The sequence below is a fragment of the Montipora capricornis genome, chromosome 3 (genome assembly GCF_036669925.1).
Source record: "Montipora capricornis isolate CH-2021 chromosome 3, ASM3666992v2, whole genome shotgun sequence".
Lineage (NCBI taxonomy): Eukaryota > Metazoa > Cnidaria > Anthozoa > Scleractinia > Acroporidae > Montipora > Montipora capricornis.
This window is the reverse complement of record NC_090885.1, coordinates 48,366,356-48,385,618: the sequence shown is the minus strand read 5'-3', so window position 1 is coordinate 48,385,618 and position 19,263 is coordinate 48,366,356. Positions and strand designations below refer to the sequence as shown.

At 37.9% G+C, this 19,263-nt stretch overlaps 1 pseudogene; it reads right to left on the bottom strand.

Annotated features, from left to right (window-relative positions):
• LOC138040417 (alpha-1B adrenergic receptor-like) overlaps nt 1-19,263 on the bottom strand; it is a 47,106-nt pseudogene that overhangs the window by 22,161 nt on the left and 5,682 nt on the right.

Here is a 19,263-nt window from a genome sequence, read left to right as displayed (position 1 = left end):
AGTACCACCCCTGACAGGATGAAGGCCCAGCATCGTAACATCTTTAAAAACTGCCTTGGTCGCACACCTGACCTTTTGTAGATTAAGTTGTACAAAGGTTCAGAAATAACATTTGCTTACGAAAAACAGATATCTCAGTTAAGATGCTCCTAACTTTTTGTTTACCTTTTTTTTGTTTTGTGATTAGTAGCTCCCTGTAAACAAGCGCGGGAAATGCAGCCCAAAATTCATAATCTCCCTTGAGAGGACATAGGGGGGAAAATACATAAATTAAAGGACATTATTGTGGATCGATTCCAAGATGACACCCGGTGGGGCCTCATAGGTGCACATCGGTATATTTACATCGAAAGAGGAAACAAACTTTAAAATATTTGTCAAATCTTTTATCTACGTACTTAATCAACTACACGGCAAGAACATTAACAAAAAGGGCTTAACTTTAATTTGCTAAATACTAAAATGTTCAAAATTCGATCACCTACGGATTTTCAGAATAACCAAACCACAATTAAAGAGATATCATATCAGAACATTTAAGATTGTTCAGTAACCACATTTGGACTTTCTCTCATTCCTCGTCCTGATATCGGCCGAGGAGTTCAAGACAAGATGTTGTTATTCAGCGAAGCTCGGTGCAACTCTCTGGAAGGACATACCATGCAAGCATGATCTCCAAATCACTTGTTTCAATTGAGTTAAATACATCTTATTTACGGTTTCTCTTGTTTTTAGTGGTATAATTTTAGAGTATAGATTGATTATTTTATGTAGCTTAGCCAGATGCCTAATTATATAACCATGTTCATATAATATCTGATTGTGTATGTATCACTGTTGATTTACTAATTAATTTTGATTGACATTTAGTCCTGTAATTAAATAACCGAAAAGAGGCCAATTTAATTAAAGACTTGTTCCAAAATGGCTGCCATGTTTCCGGTTGAATATTGGGAGACCTTAGACAGCAATGACCAGAACCAGGTTGCTGACCAGAGGTTTTCGTTAAAACAATGGTTTTCTGGGGGTGCTCAGTCTCGCGGGCTCAGCAAACCTGGTTGTGGTCATTGTTATTTAAGGTTTTTCTTGAATATTGGCCCTTTTGGCCTCGCTTTCATACGCAAAATTTAAAAGAATATTTAATCTTGAACGAGGCCAAAAGGACCAATTCGCAATAAATAAAAAAAAGAATACTAAAAAGACGGCCATTTTGGGCCTTAAGTTCCCCTGCTGAATTGTTCCTGATAAAAAATTGCTCGTGTTATACCCATACCAAGAGATTATGAAGGTAGAGAAGTAATTCCTCATACTGGCCCTATTCCCATCGTAATCCCTCTTAAGTTACTTTTAGATCTCCTGCGAGATCCGGTATTCCCACGAGGGTTAACTGATAGCTAATCACATGTCCTCATTTTTACCAATGTTGGCAGCTGAGCGAATTCCCACGCAATGATTCGCGTCGTTCGCGATTTACCATCAAACAAAAATGGCGGAGGATATTGAGACAAACGTGTATCTACATTTTGTGGACGAACGTCACTTGTTGACTACAGAGTTAACCGATTACAATGACTTATGTTTTGAAACCTGTATCTTGGAAGGAACGAGTTATGTAACCGACAGGATTTTGTACAGAATAGCAAATGGCAGACTATAGTCGATAAGTACGATCTCTCTGACTCTCGATTTCCTTTGCGGGATTAAAATATGATAACTTAATTCTTATATGGTGATAAAGTAGGCAGATAGAGCTCTACAACAGTACCAAACATGAAAGGAAAACTTGAATCAAGCGTCTGATAAAAATTTTTGAACCCGTGTTATCGGATTCAAGTGAATTGGGAGAGCACGTATGTTAAATATAGCTGCCTCCTTAAAAAAAGATTTAACACGGTTTCGTATAAGGCACAACCTTGAATGTGGTATTATTGAAAACTAGACAATTAAGCGATTTCAGTTATAGATGTTTGAAACCTGTATCTTGAAAGGATCGAGTTTTATAAGCGACAGAATTTTGTAAACATTGGCAATTCGCAGACTACAGTCAACAAGTAATATATCGCTGACTTGGTTAAGACGTTCTTGATTTTCTTCGCGGGATTAAAATATGACGACTTAATTCTTAGATATTCATAAATTAGACAGATATCAGACATGAAAGGAAAACTTGAACAGACAGTGCGATAAAAATGTATGAACAAGTGGTATCGCATGGAAGTCAATTTGCAAAGCACGCATGTTAAATATACCTGCATCTTTCAAAATTATTAAACTCGGTTTCGTACATTGGACAGTGTTGAAATTGGTGTCACTGTAAACAACACAGTTAAGCAATTTGAATGATATATCTTTGCATCTTGTATCTTGAAAGTAACGAGTTTTATAGGCGACAGAATTTTGTACACAATGAAATATCGCGGACTACAGTCACCAAGTAACATATTCCTGATTTGGTCAACGCGTTCTCGATTTTCTTAGCCGACTTAAACTATGGTGACTTAATTCTATGATATTCATAAATTAGACAGCTAACGCTTTCAAACAGTATCACACATGACAGGAAAATCTCAATTGACCGCACGATAAAAATTTTTAAACCGTAAGATCGGATTGAAGTCAATTTGCAACGCACGCGTAAAATGTAGCTCCCTCTTACAAAATTATTTAACACGGTTTCCTACACTAGACAATCGTAAAATTGGTATCAGAGTGAATTATACAGTTAACCGATTTCCATGATATATGATTGCAAACTGTATCTTGACAGGGACGAGTTTTGTAAGCGACAGAATTTTGTAGACGATGAGAAAGTGCGCACTAAAATGGACAAGTAACGCAATGCAACCAAGGTAAACATATCTGCATCTGTCAAAATTATTTTACACGGTTTGATAGATTGGAAATTCTTCAAATTGGTATCACTGTAAACTAGACAGTTAAGCAATTCCAAGGATGTATGTTTGAAACCTGTATCTTGCAGACAATGAATTTTATCAGGCCATGAAACTCAATTTTGAAAACGGAGAGTGGCATCGTATAGAATTGCTGCACTTTCCCTCCTCCACGAAACTTCCACGTAACGCGCGCGGCAACATTATCCGCGGGAAAATTGATATTTAAGGACGGTGCCTACTATTTTTATTGCGCATACGTTCTGCGCATCTCCAGATACACGGATTTCCTATTGGTGATGCTTACTAATGCAGGGATATTTTTGCGCGGTTTAAAACTATGCAGAGAAAGTAGATCTTAGTAAGTACTCTTGGTATCGAAAAAGAAAATTGGGGGTAGCCACGCATTCTTTAGAGATAATTGAGCTTTAATTTCAGAAAGAATGCCATACATTGCTTTGTATATACAAATATTGTTCATGAATTATCTTTGAAAAATGCGTGGTTACCCCCAAATTTCGTTTTGGATTTCAATAACACTTGGGAAGATCTACCTTTCCTGCATGATAAATCGGGGCAAAAATACTTTTGAATTAGTAGGCACCGTCCTTAACAATTATTCCATAAGCGCGCGTTCCGCGTTGGATATGAGATGGTAAATAGCCAACGAGGCGCATAGCGCCGAGTTGGCTATAACCAGTCTCATATCCAACAAGCGCGAATGGAATAATTCTTTTTTTAAATTCCTTCAACTCCAAAAATTTGGAAGTACGAAATACGAGCCGAAAAAGCGAGCAAATCCGAGCGAAATCGCAAAAAAACTTGATGAGAACTGATCCGATGTTGTGCAATACCTTGTTGTCAGACAGACGCAGGCTCATCACAAAAACATTTCTTGTCTTTTCACGTACTTCTAAACGTCGGAATTGATCCAAACTTTCCACAAAGAAAGTTTTTTTTCTCCTTTTTGGCTTTATTCAAAGAGAAATTTGGCATTCCGACGAAAACATTTGTAGTTTAGCAACGCTTAACGCAATCATTTACCATATAAGGTCAAACCAAGGTATATGAGCTGATAACCGAGATTGAGTGAACCAATCAGAGCACGCGAAATGCATTATACGAGGTTGAGAATTTAATATCTAAAAATAACCTAAGAGGGATTACGATGGGAATAGAGCCAGTATGAGGGATTACTTCTCTTACCTTCATAATCTCTTGCCCATACTTAAATCTGGCGATAAGTTACCTTTTCTAATTATAGACCTGTTTCTGTCCTTCCCGCGTTTTCAAAAATTCTAGAAAGAGTAACTTATAATCGTTTATTGGACTATTTGAATAAGCATAAAATACTCTCGGATAATCAGTTTGGCTTTTTCAAACATCACTCAACTGAATATGCTTTAAAGTGCACATGACTCGAAATTTCACCACCACTTGTTATTTCTTATATCCTTAAAATTCACGCTTTGCTTGATAGAATTCCGTCATTAGAATCTTTCTACAAATGTCCGAAGTGAGTTTTTTCGCAGCACGAACTTTAACATTTTGGCCAAAGAAATGCGACATTTCCCGCGTGGCCAAAAAGGTCTTCATGACGTCAACAGTTGTGTTAGATTGCAGCGAGAAATATAAACAACAGGACAAATTGGAGAGTCTGTGGAAAATACTGTGTTGGTAGCGGCCATGTGGGCCCGTTTCTCGAAAGTCCCGAGAACTTTTCGGGCCCGAAAAGCCATCTGTGAAATTGCGAACCGCTCGTTTTGGAAAGTCGATCTTTTAACATGTTTTTAAGGTAACAAAAAGAAAAATAACTGTGCAGTTTGACGAGTTAAATGTTCTCCGTTCTTGAGATACAAAGGGAATTGTGACACCCGAAAATGGCCCGTAAAGTTTCGGGACTTTCGAGAAACGGGCCCCCTGAAAAATCTTAAACTAGAAATAAGTAATTACGCCATCGAATGAGTAAAGGAAACAAAGTTTTTGGGTATCATCCTTGATGAGAACCTTACGTGGAAACAACATATTGCTAATGCCGCAAGCAAAATTTCTAAAGCAACTGGAATAATTTATTTTCCTCTCAATTCGTTACGTACCCCTTATTATAGCTTAGTTTATCCTTATCTCGTATATTGTGTTTCAGTATGGGCATCAACTTATCCTACAAACTTGTATTGTATTGTTATACTTCAGAAAACGTTTATTCGAAAATACTAGGCTGAATTCATCTTAAATTAGTTAGAAAAAGCATAGATAGAGCGAGTTTCAAATGAGTGTCGTAAAACCAAAACCAAAGAAATTACTTTGGCCAATCAAAAAGGACTGAAAAAATCCGGCAAACCAATCAAAACTCGAAGTAATTACACGTAACGGACACAAAGCGCGGGAAAATGTGCACGCGTGAGCCACGATTGGTTTTGGTTTCACTTCTGATTGGTTGAAAAAATGCCGCGAGAACTTTGAACCAATCACTGAGTGAAGTAATCATAAACCAAAGTAATTATCTAATTACTTTCGACACTCAATTGAAAACCGCTCTAACAGCCAAAGCACAACAGCTGACGTTCGAATCGCCGCTCTCTGGCAACCCAGTATCGGCGCCAAAGTTTGCTGACAATCAGGTTGCCGCAAAATCATTTTATGGTTTTCTGGCTCTTTTACTGCTAACAAGCGACGTGACGTCGGATAGCTCAGTTTTTCCCGCTCGCTGAATTCTGGTTGGTCAATTTAAATTTCAGTAGCTCTTGCCGTAGTACCGTACGCAAGATGTGTAGCGTTTTACACATTAAAATTGATTTAGAGATCGCGCGTTAACCGTTCAGGTTTCTCTACCCCAGGGTATGAATAAGTTCATCTGCGTCAGAGTCGTAATTGATGATACGCGCCTCCGAGTCCCGATTTTGCAGTTTTTGGAGCTTTATATATGTAAAAAGTTAAAGTATTTAAAGTAACACATTTATTACACAAAATAAAAGAGAAGATTTTTTTTCTTAGCGAGGAAGCTCAAAGGAAACAACAGGGGGCTTATTACTATGAGCTGCCTCCATAACTTTCGACTATAAAATTATTTTAGCGAGATAATCTCTCGTAAAATAACATATATGATGCTCTAAAAGTCGTAGAATCCAATTGGCGTTTCAGATTTCTTGAAACCTCAATACTTACAGGAAAAAATAAGGTTGGAATTAGAATGACTGATCAGCCAGTGAAACTTGGAGATTTGATTCAAAGGTCAAGGAATGATACAAAGAAAAGATTTGTCCTATTGGAATTGATCTATTTATAATTCCCTAAAAGAACTTTGGTCCGATTTAGTATCGTATTTGGTGCTTGAAACAAGTCATTATTTGTAAGAACAGTTCAAAGCCTTTCGCAGCCTTCAAGCCTACAATCACATGGTTTCAGGCTTCATTCAAAATGTTGTTATCAAAAAGTTTTTTATGATAGGAAAACTTCGCCATTCGCAAAAACTTACGAGGTTAATTGGCGCTTACCGAGTTAAAATTCGCGTGGATTATGCCATCTTATGTCAAAAAAGTGCCATTTCTGAAGTTAGAAAATGTTGATTTCATACCAGCCAGGAAACTTAACGTGCCACTACGACGAAAATTTTTGGTTTTCTTTTCGAATTTTTTCAATGTCAATTAAGTCAATATGTTCAAAATAATACAATGCATTTAAATTTAGAACGATAGAAGCGAGATAAGTCGGGAAATAGCCAGCCAAAAACCGCTAAAAATCTGTTTGTCATTACTCGGACGGCGATTATTTTGTAAGCGGTCTTCACGCAAGACTTGGCTCGTGACGTCATACGCGCATCGCTTCGTGGGCGTCTGACAAAGCGAACAAAGCGATCAAGGAGTAATGTATATAATATCAGCAAAAAGCAACTCGGTGATCTCTCACATCTCATAGACGACATGGGAAATTAGCCGCGTTTATTATGAGCGTTGCGCATATAACGTCAGACCCCAGGCGATCCAGCTAGACCCAACCCTTTTCCTTGCTCACGGTCATTTGCCGTTCGAGTAATGGCGGACAGTGAAAACCGAAAAACTACGTTACAATAATCATACTTTCCGTGGGAATTTTAAGATAAAAATTGGCATGATGCCTATTTAGTACGTCTATTTTCAATCTAAAGAAAAAAGGACACGCAAAATTTTCATCGTAGTGGCACTTTAAGCAAAAACTTGATGTTTCCTTTGATAATTTGATTCTTCAAGGGGAGAAACCCTAGCCATTGCAAAGCAAGATAACCCTGAAATCGCACCTCCATCGCCTGGCGAATTGAGTTATTTTTATGCTAAGCTGAACTCCTGCAATAACCAAACCAGTTCTGGTAAGTTTAATTCCACCTTATTTTCAGTCATTTGTATCACAAAGCAGGAACGTTAAAACCATCACAGACCTCTTTGATAAGAGATAGTTGGACATGGATTATAACATGTTGCTTGTTGTCTGTACTGGTGTTAAGATGAAGTTAGAATTATGTAGAGGAAGATAAAAGAAACCAAGCTAAAAACAGTAATTTTTTCCGTCATTGAGCAGACGAATTGGTGTTTCTATCAGTAAGCAAGCCAGTCACTCTAATCGGTCCATCGCAGCACTCAATTAGTCTCAATAAAGACAATCTGTTATCTAAATATTTTCAAGTTTTCTAATGACGCTACAGAACATGGTTGTAAACATGAAAGTACAGCAATAAATGCTTTTGAGAAAACCGATCATGAGAGTAAAACCACAAAACCTTCAGGATTGAAAAGTGTGGAACATTTATCAATAAACAATACCCCTGCATGGCTTCATGAAACTCCAGATTTTATGTGTTGCTGGTGACTGTTGTGGTCAAGGTTGTAGAGAGGTTAAGTGAAAGAATTGTCTGAAAGAATTGACTTTTAAAGATTACATAAAATGTAACAGTTCCTGTCTAACTGAGAATAACGGAAATCTCAATCTCAAAAGAGATCACCAGTATTGCGATCAGGTTCAACAGCACCTTTTCACAACTGAACTCAAGTACAGCAAATTGCGGTAGTTTGTGAGAGAATTAACCCTGACATTGAGCACTGGAACTGTGTTCTACCAAAACTGAATCATTTTTGGAGAAATTGTGTACTACCAGAGATCCTTGGGCAGCGGTACACACAGAAGCACTGTATCCCCAACCCAACCTACCCAAAGCAATGTACTTTTGTAGATCTGATACTGGCGAAGACTGTTTGTTGTTCTAACAAATCACGCCCAATTTCATTCTACCACTTGTTCTGCATTAAACTTTCTAAAGTACCTAAAAACTGGCTTTGTCCTGTCTGTCTCAAGACATCAACAAAACAGAAAAACTCTGATGATTTAGATGATGTTACTAGGAAAGCACTCCAACAACGCAACAGTTTGAAAACATTCTAACGCAAAATCTGTACCATGACGTCATGACGTCGTACGGCCTTCTTTTGATACACTTTTCAAAATATGTTTTGTCCAGTTTACGAAAAATGATGGAACAGTTCCCATCCTGTGAAAAAACCGCCTCTTGCTTGCTTGAGAGTTTTTACATGTTTTACACTGAAATGCACGGCAGAGGACTGGGAATAGTTGGGCATGCGCCTTCTGATTGAATTGGTGTCATATTCCATTTCCATTGTGAGGGGAGAGAGAGCCGCGAAAGTTTCAGGTCTATATATTCGTGTACTGTTCCAAGGAATGTTGTCACAGACTCTAGAATTTTTATTTACAGCCGCGGCATATTGCTTGCTTTGATCAGTGCATCCCACTTGAACGCCTAATTGGCGTCTTGTCGTTATTAAGATGCAATTCATACGCTGATATCTCGCTGATAATACCATGTCATGTTTTTTACAAATGTTGAAAAAGCTTTTGCAGTAGAGGTTGCTAGATGCTTATTTCTAACGAAGGCGTGGTTAAAAAATGCCGCGCAAAAAAAAAAGAAAAGAATTGATTGTCTCTTGAATGAGTATACCTGTACAAGAGAAAGTAATTTACTGGAAAGTGAAGGTTACCTTTACTTTGCTACGTTGCGTAAATTTTAAAAGTTTATGATGCTCTGCAGTTGTGAACAGCTGATACGAAAAGTCGGTCTGAAAAGCTCGGTGGAAGAACTCGGATCGTATCACAGATCGATTTGACTGGATCCTTAAAACAAGCGATATTATAAAAGTACAAAAATTACTGTCACAAGGTTTCTAGCTAGAGTGCTCCTCATTTCGTCTACTGCAAGTAAATTCCTGTCTTTTTTCGGGATTTCTCTTAAAGTTTGCAACCGCTTACTTCACTAAGATCGTTCTGGACATGAAACAAAACAGTTCATGCACTTGGCACTGACACACTCATCGTAGCTTCAGCTACAAAAAAAAAACAAAACGATATCGTCAGTGCGACAACAGAATGGATACTCACATGCAGTTGTGAACTTTGCCAACTCTGTCCAACTGAATCCTGATATTAAAGGCTAAAACATTAACGGGAAAGCAACCAATGTTAAAATGATCCACGAATTTCGACACTGCCTGGTTTGAAAGAATAACGGGGTACCTTTGTTTAAGTTTTCGATCGAGCACGAACAAGGTATGACTATATAGGGGAGAGTTTGCCCATGATATACCCGAACAGGATCATCATAATAGAAACAATTAGAAGGAGCCGTCTTTCTTATTTTTGTTTGTAATTTGAAAGCAACCACGTCGGCCACAGTTTTTGATGCGAATTTTGCGGATGAATGAGAATATTGGTAGATGGCAACAGTGGGTCGTTTTTCACCTGCTCCCGGCAGATTAAGGCCATTAAAGAAGGAATAATAGCCGCATGATGATTGCCTTCACTACTAATCACCAAAGCCTTAGCTTAGAACGTCCCCAGCGATAAATTACGTCCCCAATTTTAAAATATGCTTTTCTCAAATTTGAGTTGTTTCCCAAAATGAAAATGACACAGTCATGATAAGACTGCCGGAAATGATCGTTATGAATTTCAAATGAAGATCATGAAACCGTTGATAACTATATAGAAATAAACAATATAATTGATAAAGGTCTTTTCAGTGACTGAGCTAGGAGTCAGTGCCTCAACAGTGAATTCAGAATAGCACAGTGGGGTTTTCCTATATTCGCTATGTCACACATTCTTCTTCCTTCCGCCATTTAACAATTTCGCAAAGATTTTTCCATAATCATATGACATCTGACATAGAGAGAATTTGTCCCTTGCACACCCTCATTCCAAATCTCCCGCTTCACACCCGAAAAAATCCTTCCGCAATCCCCAAATACCATGCAAGCAAATACACCACGGTTCAGAGAACTACACTTACTAAGTTTCGCTTCTGCTCGAAATTAATTCTGGACTGAGCTTTCAGCTCTTTGAAAAATAGTATTTATGTTAATTTAGGATGTTATTTAGTAGAAGTTGTCCAGTATTAGTAACACAAATAATTGCGTCCATTTGTTGGTAAAATCTCATTTATTTGCAAATCTCTTTTATATAGGCGGGTCTAAAATAAGCGGTATAGTTCTAACCATCATTTATTCACCTTTAAAGTTCAATAATTACCACGTTTAATTACCGGAGAGCAGTCTATTAATCGCTCAAACGTCGTGAAAAAAGTTAAGTCAAGCCCACAATGAAATCATTAAAGCTAACAAACACAGGCCAAAATGATTCGCAAGTCATTTTTGTGTTATTTACTTTTCATCAGTTTTGGCTAAACGGTTCCTTTCCCATACTATGTAAATGTTAATCCCCATGTTTACTATTGACTTTTGCGTTACCACCGTATAAATGCTTTGTAGCGGCTGTATCTGGTCCGAGTACCTTCCGTCCATTCAATTTTCATCAAATAAGAAAATTGAAAATTAGGAATGACAAATCTTGATTTTCAATTTTTGATACTCAGAAAAACAGAAATCATGGGTGAATTTTTAATTCTCCTTTGTTTTGGCCTTTCACATAAGCGAAGAAGCTCCATTTTAGTTTAGATATCCTTTGCTTCAGGTGTACTGAAAATAAAAATATGACAAGATTTGCCAAAATTCGTTAACATGCCAGAACCAGTTACAAAACTGGAACTCAAACTTCAAAATTAATTTTTAATTTCCGCAAATACGAAAATCAAAAATTGAAAAACGGGACGAAATAGGTGTGGGGGGAGGGGACGGCAACTCCGGGAGTGAAAAAACCAAGATGGGGCAAGACGGTCGACGATGCATGTATAGCGTGGAGAAATGTAGGGTAGGTGGAAAACTGCAGCGACATTTCTGCACAACCTTCTACATTATTGTTCGTACATTTTTGGTCTGATTTCACAGGAGCCTTGCTGTATTAAAATCAGACCAAAATATTGCAAAGGTGAGCGGGAGGCAAGTGTTTACTTCGCAGTTTGTGCCTCACAATGAATTTGCCTGAACCAAGAGAAAATGAGGGGACAGAGAGGGAGGCTCCCGGTCCAGCCCTTGGGATATGTCATGTCCACGAAAGTTATTTTTAAACGAGCGGAAGTCTTCCGAGACGTCCGCATGCAGGCCAAACTCGGTCCGATGTTTGAATGAAAATAAATATTCATCAGCATTCCACGTGCGCCATCATTTTTTCTTTTCACTAAGAACCTGAGAGCGAGGCAAGACTGCATGCAGACGTCTCGGAAGACAGACTTCCGCTAGAACAAAGACTTTCGCTCGTCTAAAAATAACTTTCGTGGACATAACATATCCCGGCCAACGCCCTGAGCCTCCCTCTCTGTCCCCTCATTTTCTCTTGCCTGAACTAATTGCACTGCATCCCCTGGTTCATTTGAGTTGTGGGATACTTAAATCCTTCTTGAAGACCTGGCTGAAACAGCTCATAACGACCGTGCTGTGTGGACTCGCACATATCATTCGGCCAACACATTGATCATTATTTCTGCTCCCAAGCATTACTTTTTCGACTTGTTCTTCCTGTTCAGCATAAGGAAATGACTGAATGTTTTTGATGGAACGGGCTGGCGAAGTTGTCCTCGATCACTCCTTCCTGTTTCATTAATTAGACGAAATAACAAAATCTGACAATTTCAATCAATTTTATGTTCTTTAAAACAGGAACTACAATGCTTGATGCCATTCTCACTAAGCCATTCTTATGCATTTCGTGTGAGCTGTTGTACAGTAAAAACCCGCATATAAAAACACCCATTTTCGGGGTTCAGGCTGATTGGGTTCTTATAAATTCTGCCAACCGCTTGTTTTGAAAATCCGACCTTTTAACATGTTTTCAAGGTAGCAAAAAGCAAACTGACTGCGAAATTTAACTACTTAAACCCTCTCCGTTCTTGAGATACAGAGGGAACAGTGACACCCGAATATGGCCCGTAAAGTTTCGGGACTTTCGAGAAACGGGCCCCGGGTCTTAAAGAAGTAAATTGCTATTCGGAAACTCAAATGAACCAGGGGATGCATTGAAATTCAGGCAAACTCATTATAAGGCACAAAATGCGAAGCTAATAGTTGCGTTCGCGCGTTCACAGTAAACGTATACCTATATTTCGGTCTGGGTTTAATAAAGCAAGGCTCCTGTGAAATCAGGCCCAAAGCCGCAAACAAAAAAATGTACGAACAATAATGATGGCTTGCCGCCATCTTAGTTCTTCCACTTCCGGTGTTGTCAATTTTTGTTTTTCGTATTTGCGGAAATCAAAAATTGATTTTGAAGTTTGATGTTCCAGTTTTGGAACTGGTTTTTGCACGTTTATTTCTTTAAGAAATTTTAGCAAATCTTGTCGCATTTCTATTTTCATTAAATCTGAAGCAAAGCAAATCTATACCAAGATAGAGCTTTGTCGCTTAATCATGTTTATGTGAAAGGCCAAAACAAAGTTCTGTTTTTCTGAATATCAAAAATTGAAAATCAAGATTTGTCATTCCTAACTTTCAATTTTCTATTTTGATGAAAATTGAATGGACGGAAGGTACGCGGACCGTATCTCGTTTAAAATTTAACATCGGCCTTCCCTATTTGAACGCAAAAGTTTGTGAATCTAAATTCGTCAGTTATTTTACAAAAAAACAAAGCAGCATAAAATTAATCTCTGAGTATAAAGCCAAGAACGAAAATGCCAATTTATACCCTGAAAGATAGGATTTCTATTTATCTTAAATTTGCTTTCGGAAAGCAAACTGAAGATGAATACAAATCTTACCTCTCAGGGCATAAATTGGCATTTTCTTAAGCTATATCATCGTTAATCTTTCGTAACTTGCTGTGCAACCTAGTTCAGGTGGATTAATGTTTGTACATTGGTTTAATTGCTTCACAGATCACCCAAATGAACTAAACTAAGTTTTAAGTCGACGCAATTTTTATTATCCACGTAAATGCACTTGAAACAATGTTTACACTTCCACACCTAAATAGGGTATACAGCCGACATTAACAAGTGAAAGGGAACCCTCGGGCCTGGTTGAAAAGCGTCTGTACCTCAGCAGTTTTCTCACGTACAGTAGACGCACAACATGCAACATACTTTCGCTGTTTAATTGAAATTGCTTATGAGGGTTTTGCAAACAAATTTGTATATATTTTAGCTTAATTATAACTTGTTAGTATGGAATCTGACGAAACTGACACTTTCTATGCATTTCACTCCACTTGTTTTAAGTTTAGCCAGGAGCCATTACCCATGGGGATCACCCATGGGCTCCTGGGTTTTATTGTCTTATCCATGTCCATGTTCTTGACTGTGCCCAGTGTCGAATGCACTCAGAGTGACATTTTTTAACCGGCAAGAAAATTCAAGAAATCAATCCAATAGAGCTTAAGTAGTTAAGAGGGCACAAGTAAACTTCTAAAAGTCCTCGCTCGCTCACTAGGCTCGCAAAATTGTGAGAACGAAGAAGCCAATCTGCCGAAAAGGATGTTGTCAAGTCAACATTTCCGGGCCATGCTGAAAATATGGATCAGACCCACATCCTTAAGACGAAACATATAGCAAAGAAAGAAAATATAATATTCAATCTACCTGAGTGTTAGGGCACTTTTTTCGTCAGCAACTTCGATCACAGTTTGCTCGTAGTTCTTTCATTCCAGTGACAAATTCATGTTTGTGAATGAAGGTAAGGTATGAAATTTGAGTAGATCATACATGGAATGCTGTGGTGATAATATACGATGAATAATTTGTCATCGTAAAAATGGGCGGGTCCCCCCGGCTAAAGTACAGGTCACTTTTCACTGGAGAAACACCTCTCGGCGCAGAGAAGAGAACCAACAAACTCAACCCACATATGACACCGAGGCTGGTGATAGAATCCAGGCCCCCTTGGAGTGCTCGCACCACTGCGCCATCCCTGTACCCCTAATTCATGTTTGTGAATGAAGATAATTATATATGAAATTTGAGTAAATCATACATGGAATTGCCAAAAATTACATGGAATCACCAAGAATTGTTGCAATGACTCGAAATCAACCATCTACTTCATAACTATCAAGTGGGAAAATGAGGACGTTATTTTCATGAACTACGAATCTCCTGTCACTGCCGCCATGGCCGCGCAGGATATTTTAAAGAGTTCTTTAGCAACTGCTGCTTATTTCGATTAACAGATAATGATTATATATAGAGTTTTTCAAATAAAATGTGAGTGTTAATCACGGATTCCAAGCCGATTTTAAACATGCATTTATTTAGTATACGGTTTACGACGTGAATAATGATGATTAGCTTTTAGTTTTAAGGTTGTTTGTCTGTCTTTCTTTCTTGCTGTCTTAAAGCATCTCAGTGAACCAGTAACTTCTGAAGGTCGTAATTTCGACTCCAGTTGAGAAGAGCTTGGGCGTCTTGTTTTCTCTTCCTTCAATTTGTGGCCCTCCTGTTTGGCACCTTGGCCATAAATCGAAGAGAAACAGATGGTGAATGGGTCGAAATGTTTTTTTATGCCTAGGCATATATTGTGAAAAGCAAAACTGCTATTCTTTTCCTTCTTCTTTTGTTTCCCACCTAGCGTATGAGATCGCAAAGATGAAAACTACGAGAAAAAAAAGTAGGGCACACAGTTCGTTTACGAAACAACAACCACTTTTCGATGCGCAATACTACTTTGTGGAATCACAATTGCTAAACCCGATGGCGAGTTAAGAAATTGCAGTATTTTTCAACATTCTAAAAGGACAATAATGGAATAGTTTAATTTTTTCGATTATTACCTCAGTTTCCCAAACCTTTTTAAGTGGACAGCACTACTATTCATGCAATTTATTATCTCTTTGTGGAAAAGACCGCAAGCCGTCAAAATACAGCGTTGTAATGAGAGAGAATTTTTTTCTATATCTCCGATTTCTGCTTGAAGCAATATTTTTCTCCATGGGAGGTTCGAGACTAATATATCTTTGAAAGAAATGCAGGCGAAGCTAATTTTCTCTCCACTATTTACTTGACTTAAACCTACCACTAAGTTTTTCAAGCATGAATGTTTTGAGCCCTTTGCCATGTATACCTTTCTTTCGTCTTCGTTTGAGATTTGAAAGCAAATGAAAGGTTAAATTTTGCATGTGACGATAGTTTCATCACATGCAATTTACCATTAAGAATGTGCTTGTCACTCGCAAGCAGGAACTGTAACAAATAACCGTCATTTGAATATTTCTTGAAAAAAAAAACTGAGACAAAAGCAGCAGTTTGAGCAAGCTTATTACTCGCGAAGTTTATTTCGAGAATGGCATTATTGGTTTCTTTTTGACGCGGAACTCGGAGATGAGTAAATAGAAATACACTGACTTCAAAAACGCAGATATTTCTCTAATTAAAACTATTAAAATTTCAAACACAAGCACGTAGGGTCACGAAATGGACGTATGCTTGAAAAGTATGACCATGCAATGCGAACGAAAGTTGGGAATTCAAATTCATGAAAAACTTTCCCTGTTCCTCTAAGCTTGGCTCCTTCAAAAGAAGAGGGGTGATTGATACAGAGTTTCTTTGACTTTTCTTTCGATATCAAATTCATTTTCATGAGGTTAACAATTCGGACAACTTGATAGCAACCGAATGCTGACTTTGCTGCAACTAACTTTAACATGTTAAACACTATTCTTGAAAACTGGTGATGAATTTGTAATAGGGTTGCAAAATGTCCAACTTCTCGTTTAAGATGATTTCTTTTAATTATGGTTCTATTCTCGTATTTTAAAGTTATCGACAACATTTTAGGTAAGGGAATAAACCTAAGAGCCAACCTTCAAATCTTCTAACCAACACTATTGATGAATTTCTTTCCAGTGTTCCTGAACAGTCGAGAGCAGGATAAGGGACTGGAATTGGACGGCAATGCATTTGTCAAGAGGAAGGAAGCTGGAATTGAGCTATTCACTTATCTCAACAAACTGAGTGGAAGTGTGAAAACCGCTTGTCTTACGCCTTATGCGATATGCATTCATGTGATCGATAAACATCAGCATAAACAATACTGAGCAGGTGTGGGAGAAGCTTGATTATTTATGGCTGAATACGGAGAGCGTATGTGGATGCTTTTGAGAACGAATGCACTAGGAAATGAAGTAATCTTACCAGCCAATGAATGGTTTCGTCGGCAAGCGGGGCATAAGCAGTATAATTTACGTAACTATTACTTTCTCAGAAAACATTGTAATCGCAAATAAATAGAGAATGCACTTAATGTTGCCATTAACGGAGAATTCTGAAGCCATGGATTACCAAAGGGTAAGAAGATGGAGCAACGCATGAAGATAAAAATGGGGCTGAAAGCAAAGAACTGTGAGCACTATTTGTCATCCAAAAAGAAAAATATCAAGAGACGCTCATTTGCGTGAATATGAAAGGTGCATTAGTTGTCTTCTAGAAATTAATACACCATTTAAGTCTGTTTGAACAACGCTGCATTCCAGTTTCGTTCTAGGCAGCACGAATAAGAACGTAGTCACTATGAGAAACTATGGTTTTAAACACTTTACTTTTTGCACTGCGCTGCAGATGCTTTTCATTTACGAATCCTAGGCCTTTTCTAGTGCTTTTTAATTGGTGTACGTTTTAACGCAAATAACTTTGGGCGTCGAGTGCATTTGTCAAAGATGTTTTCAATGGAAGATTATGTGCTAAAGGGGGAATAGTAAAAACATTACCAGCGTTGTTGCGACCATTGTTTCGTTATTTACATTTGTAACTTGAATCGGTTTTAGAAGTTAATCTTTGAAATGTATTTGCAGAAACAGATTATATCATCGTCCTGATCAATTTCCCACTTGATCTTCGTGTCAAAACCCCTAAATGTAAATTTAACTGCTGTGTATTTCTGCCGTAACATATGTTATCGACCATTTCAAAGCTTTGGAGGTCACGCTTTGGAGCTGAGGTTAATGCTTTGAAGACTGCTGACAAAACAACGAAATACATCTTAACTGATCTGAAAATAAAAAGAATAAAAGTAGAGTATTTTTTTCTATATATAAGATAGGTCGACAGGTAAGGTAAGTACTTAATGATCCTAAAATGCGTTTAAAATGTTCTGCCTGCACAGTCAGCTTCAGTATGTCTCAGATTGGAACAATGACGGCTTAGCAGTTACAGGTAAATGTTGGGACATAGTTGTGTCTTAATTCTGTTGGTAAAAGGCTTTTCCCAATTTTCTCTTGAGGAAAGTGCTATTAGATTACCGTTGTTTGTACCCTAACTTATCACGTTACTTATTAGTACCACCCCTGACAGGATGAAGGCCCAGCATCGTAACATCTTTACAAACTGCCTTTGTCGCACACCTGTCCTTTTGTAGAATAAGTTGTACAAATGTTCAGAAATAACATGTGCTTACGAAAAACAGATATCTCAGTTAAGATGCTCCTAACTTTTTGTTTACCGGAGAGCCATAATTTTCTATCACCAGAAAGGTAGATCCTTGGTGCCATAAAGATAAATCCAGGGAGAATTGTGGAAGTACGCTGAAGGGAAGTGTGAGGGGCGAGGGAAGAGGAATTTAATCAATTAAAAGGCAGCTAGATATTTCATAATGCCTTTCGTTCTTCCAGGATGAGTAAGCGTCAGTTGAGGATTATGTTCAAACTGAGATTCCAGGTGAAAAGGTAAAAGATGAAACTCGGGCGCCAATGTCTGAGCAATCACTTTCATTTCCTTTGTCCGTTAGAGAATTTTCAAACCCATGAGACCAACAGTGAAAGAACGGCGTAGAATTAATTTGTTAATTGAGTATATCGTTTGATCTTCAGTGAATGCTCCTTGTTGTTGTTTTAATCCATGCTGACATGGAAAATATGAAGCAAGATATAGCGCTAGCTCTTAAGAAGATGTAAAACCGCAGACCCGTATATTAACCTCAAGGATTGAGGACAAAAACTGACATGAAACTCAAAGGTGATTGTTGTGGATCGATTCCAAGATGACACCCGGTGGGGCCTCATCGTGCACACCAGCTTTTCACAATACAGTTTTGAAACTACCAGGTATAATTACATCGAAAGAGGAAACAAATTTTAAAACTAATCTACAAGAAAGCTTAAGAACAGAATATCTGTCAAATCTTTTATCTACGTACTTAATCAACAATACAGCAATAACATTAACGAAATAGGTACGCAATGCGTACATATGGTACACCACAGGAAGAAGAGGAGGTGCTGGAAAGAAGGGTGTTGAGCTATGCTTTATTAAAATCACAAAATTTGAGAGCGATATTAGATGTGCAAACAAAGAAGTTCACCACAATTCTTAAAATGCATATGGGTCGTCTGAGATATAGTCTTTGGCAAGAGGATGAAAAACTGTCTAATACTTCTCTCTACGATTTTGATTTGATTTGATTTTCTTGTTTTTTGCTGATGTTGTTTCAAATCACCAACTGACCTTTTCAGAAATAGCAACATTATCTTGGATTTCGCGTTTGGCACAATCCATGGGTTTGTTAGCCTGGATAGACCACAATGCATCAGGACTCAAGATGGCGTAGCTATCGTGAAAAGTTTAATTCACCGACTAATACTGCTTTTGCTGGATCAAACACTCTAGGCCCAGGGTTCTCCTCGACATCGTTTGACATTCTGTCAAGAACAGTGCGTGTATAGTAGCACACAAATTTTAGTTAACCATACTGTCACTTCATTCTCACATCTATACCGCTGTACGTATCAAGCATTTTAATGTTGGTAAATTGAGTACAATAAGGTAAAGATATGTCATGCACACCAATTTTGGTTCCATATCGTTCATTTGCCACACCCATTTTCAAGTTGGTGCTGTTTAATTTTCCTACTGCACAATACTAAATACAGTATGGCGTACAAAATTATCAATAAACTGCAATGCTAGCTTCAAAGGAAACAAAATGGCTTCTGACATACTTTTGAGTGTAATTCAATAAAA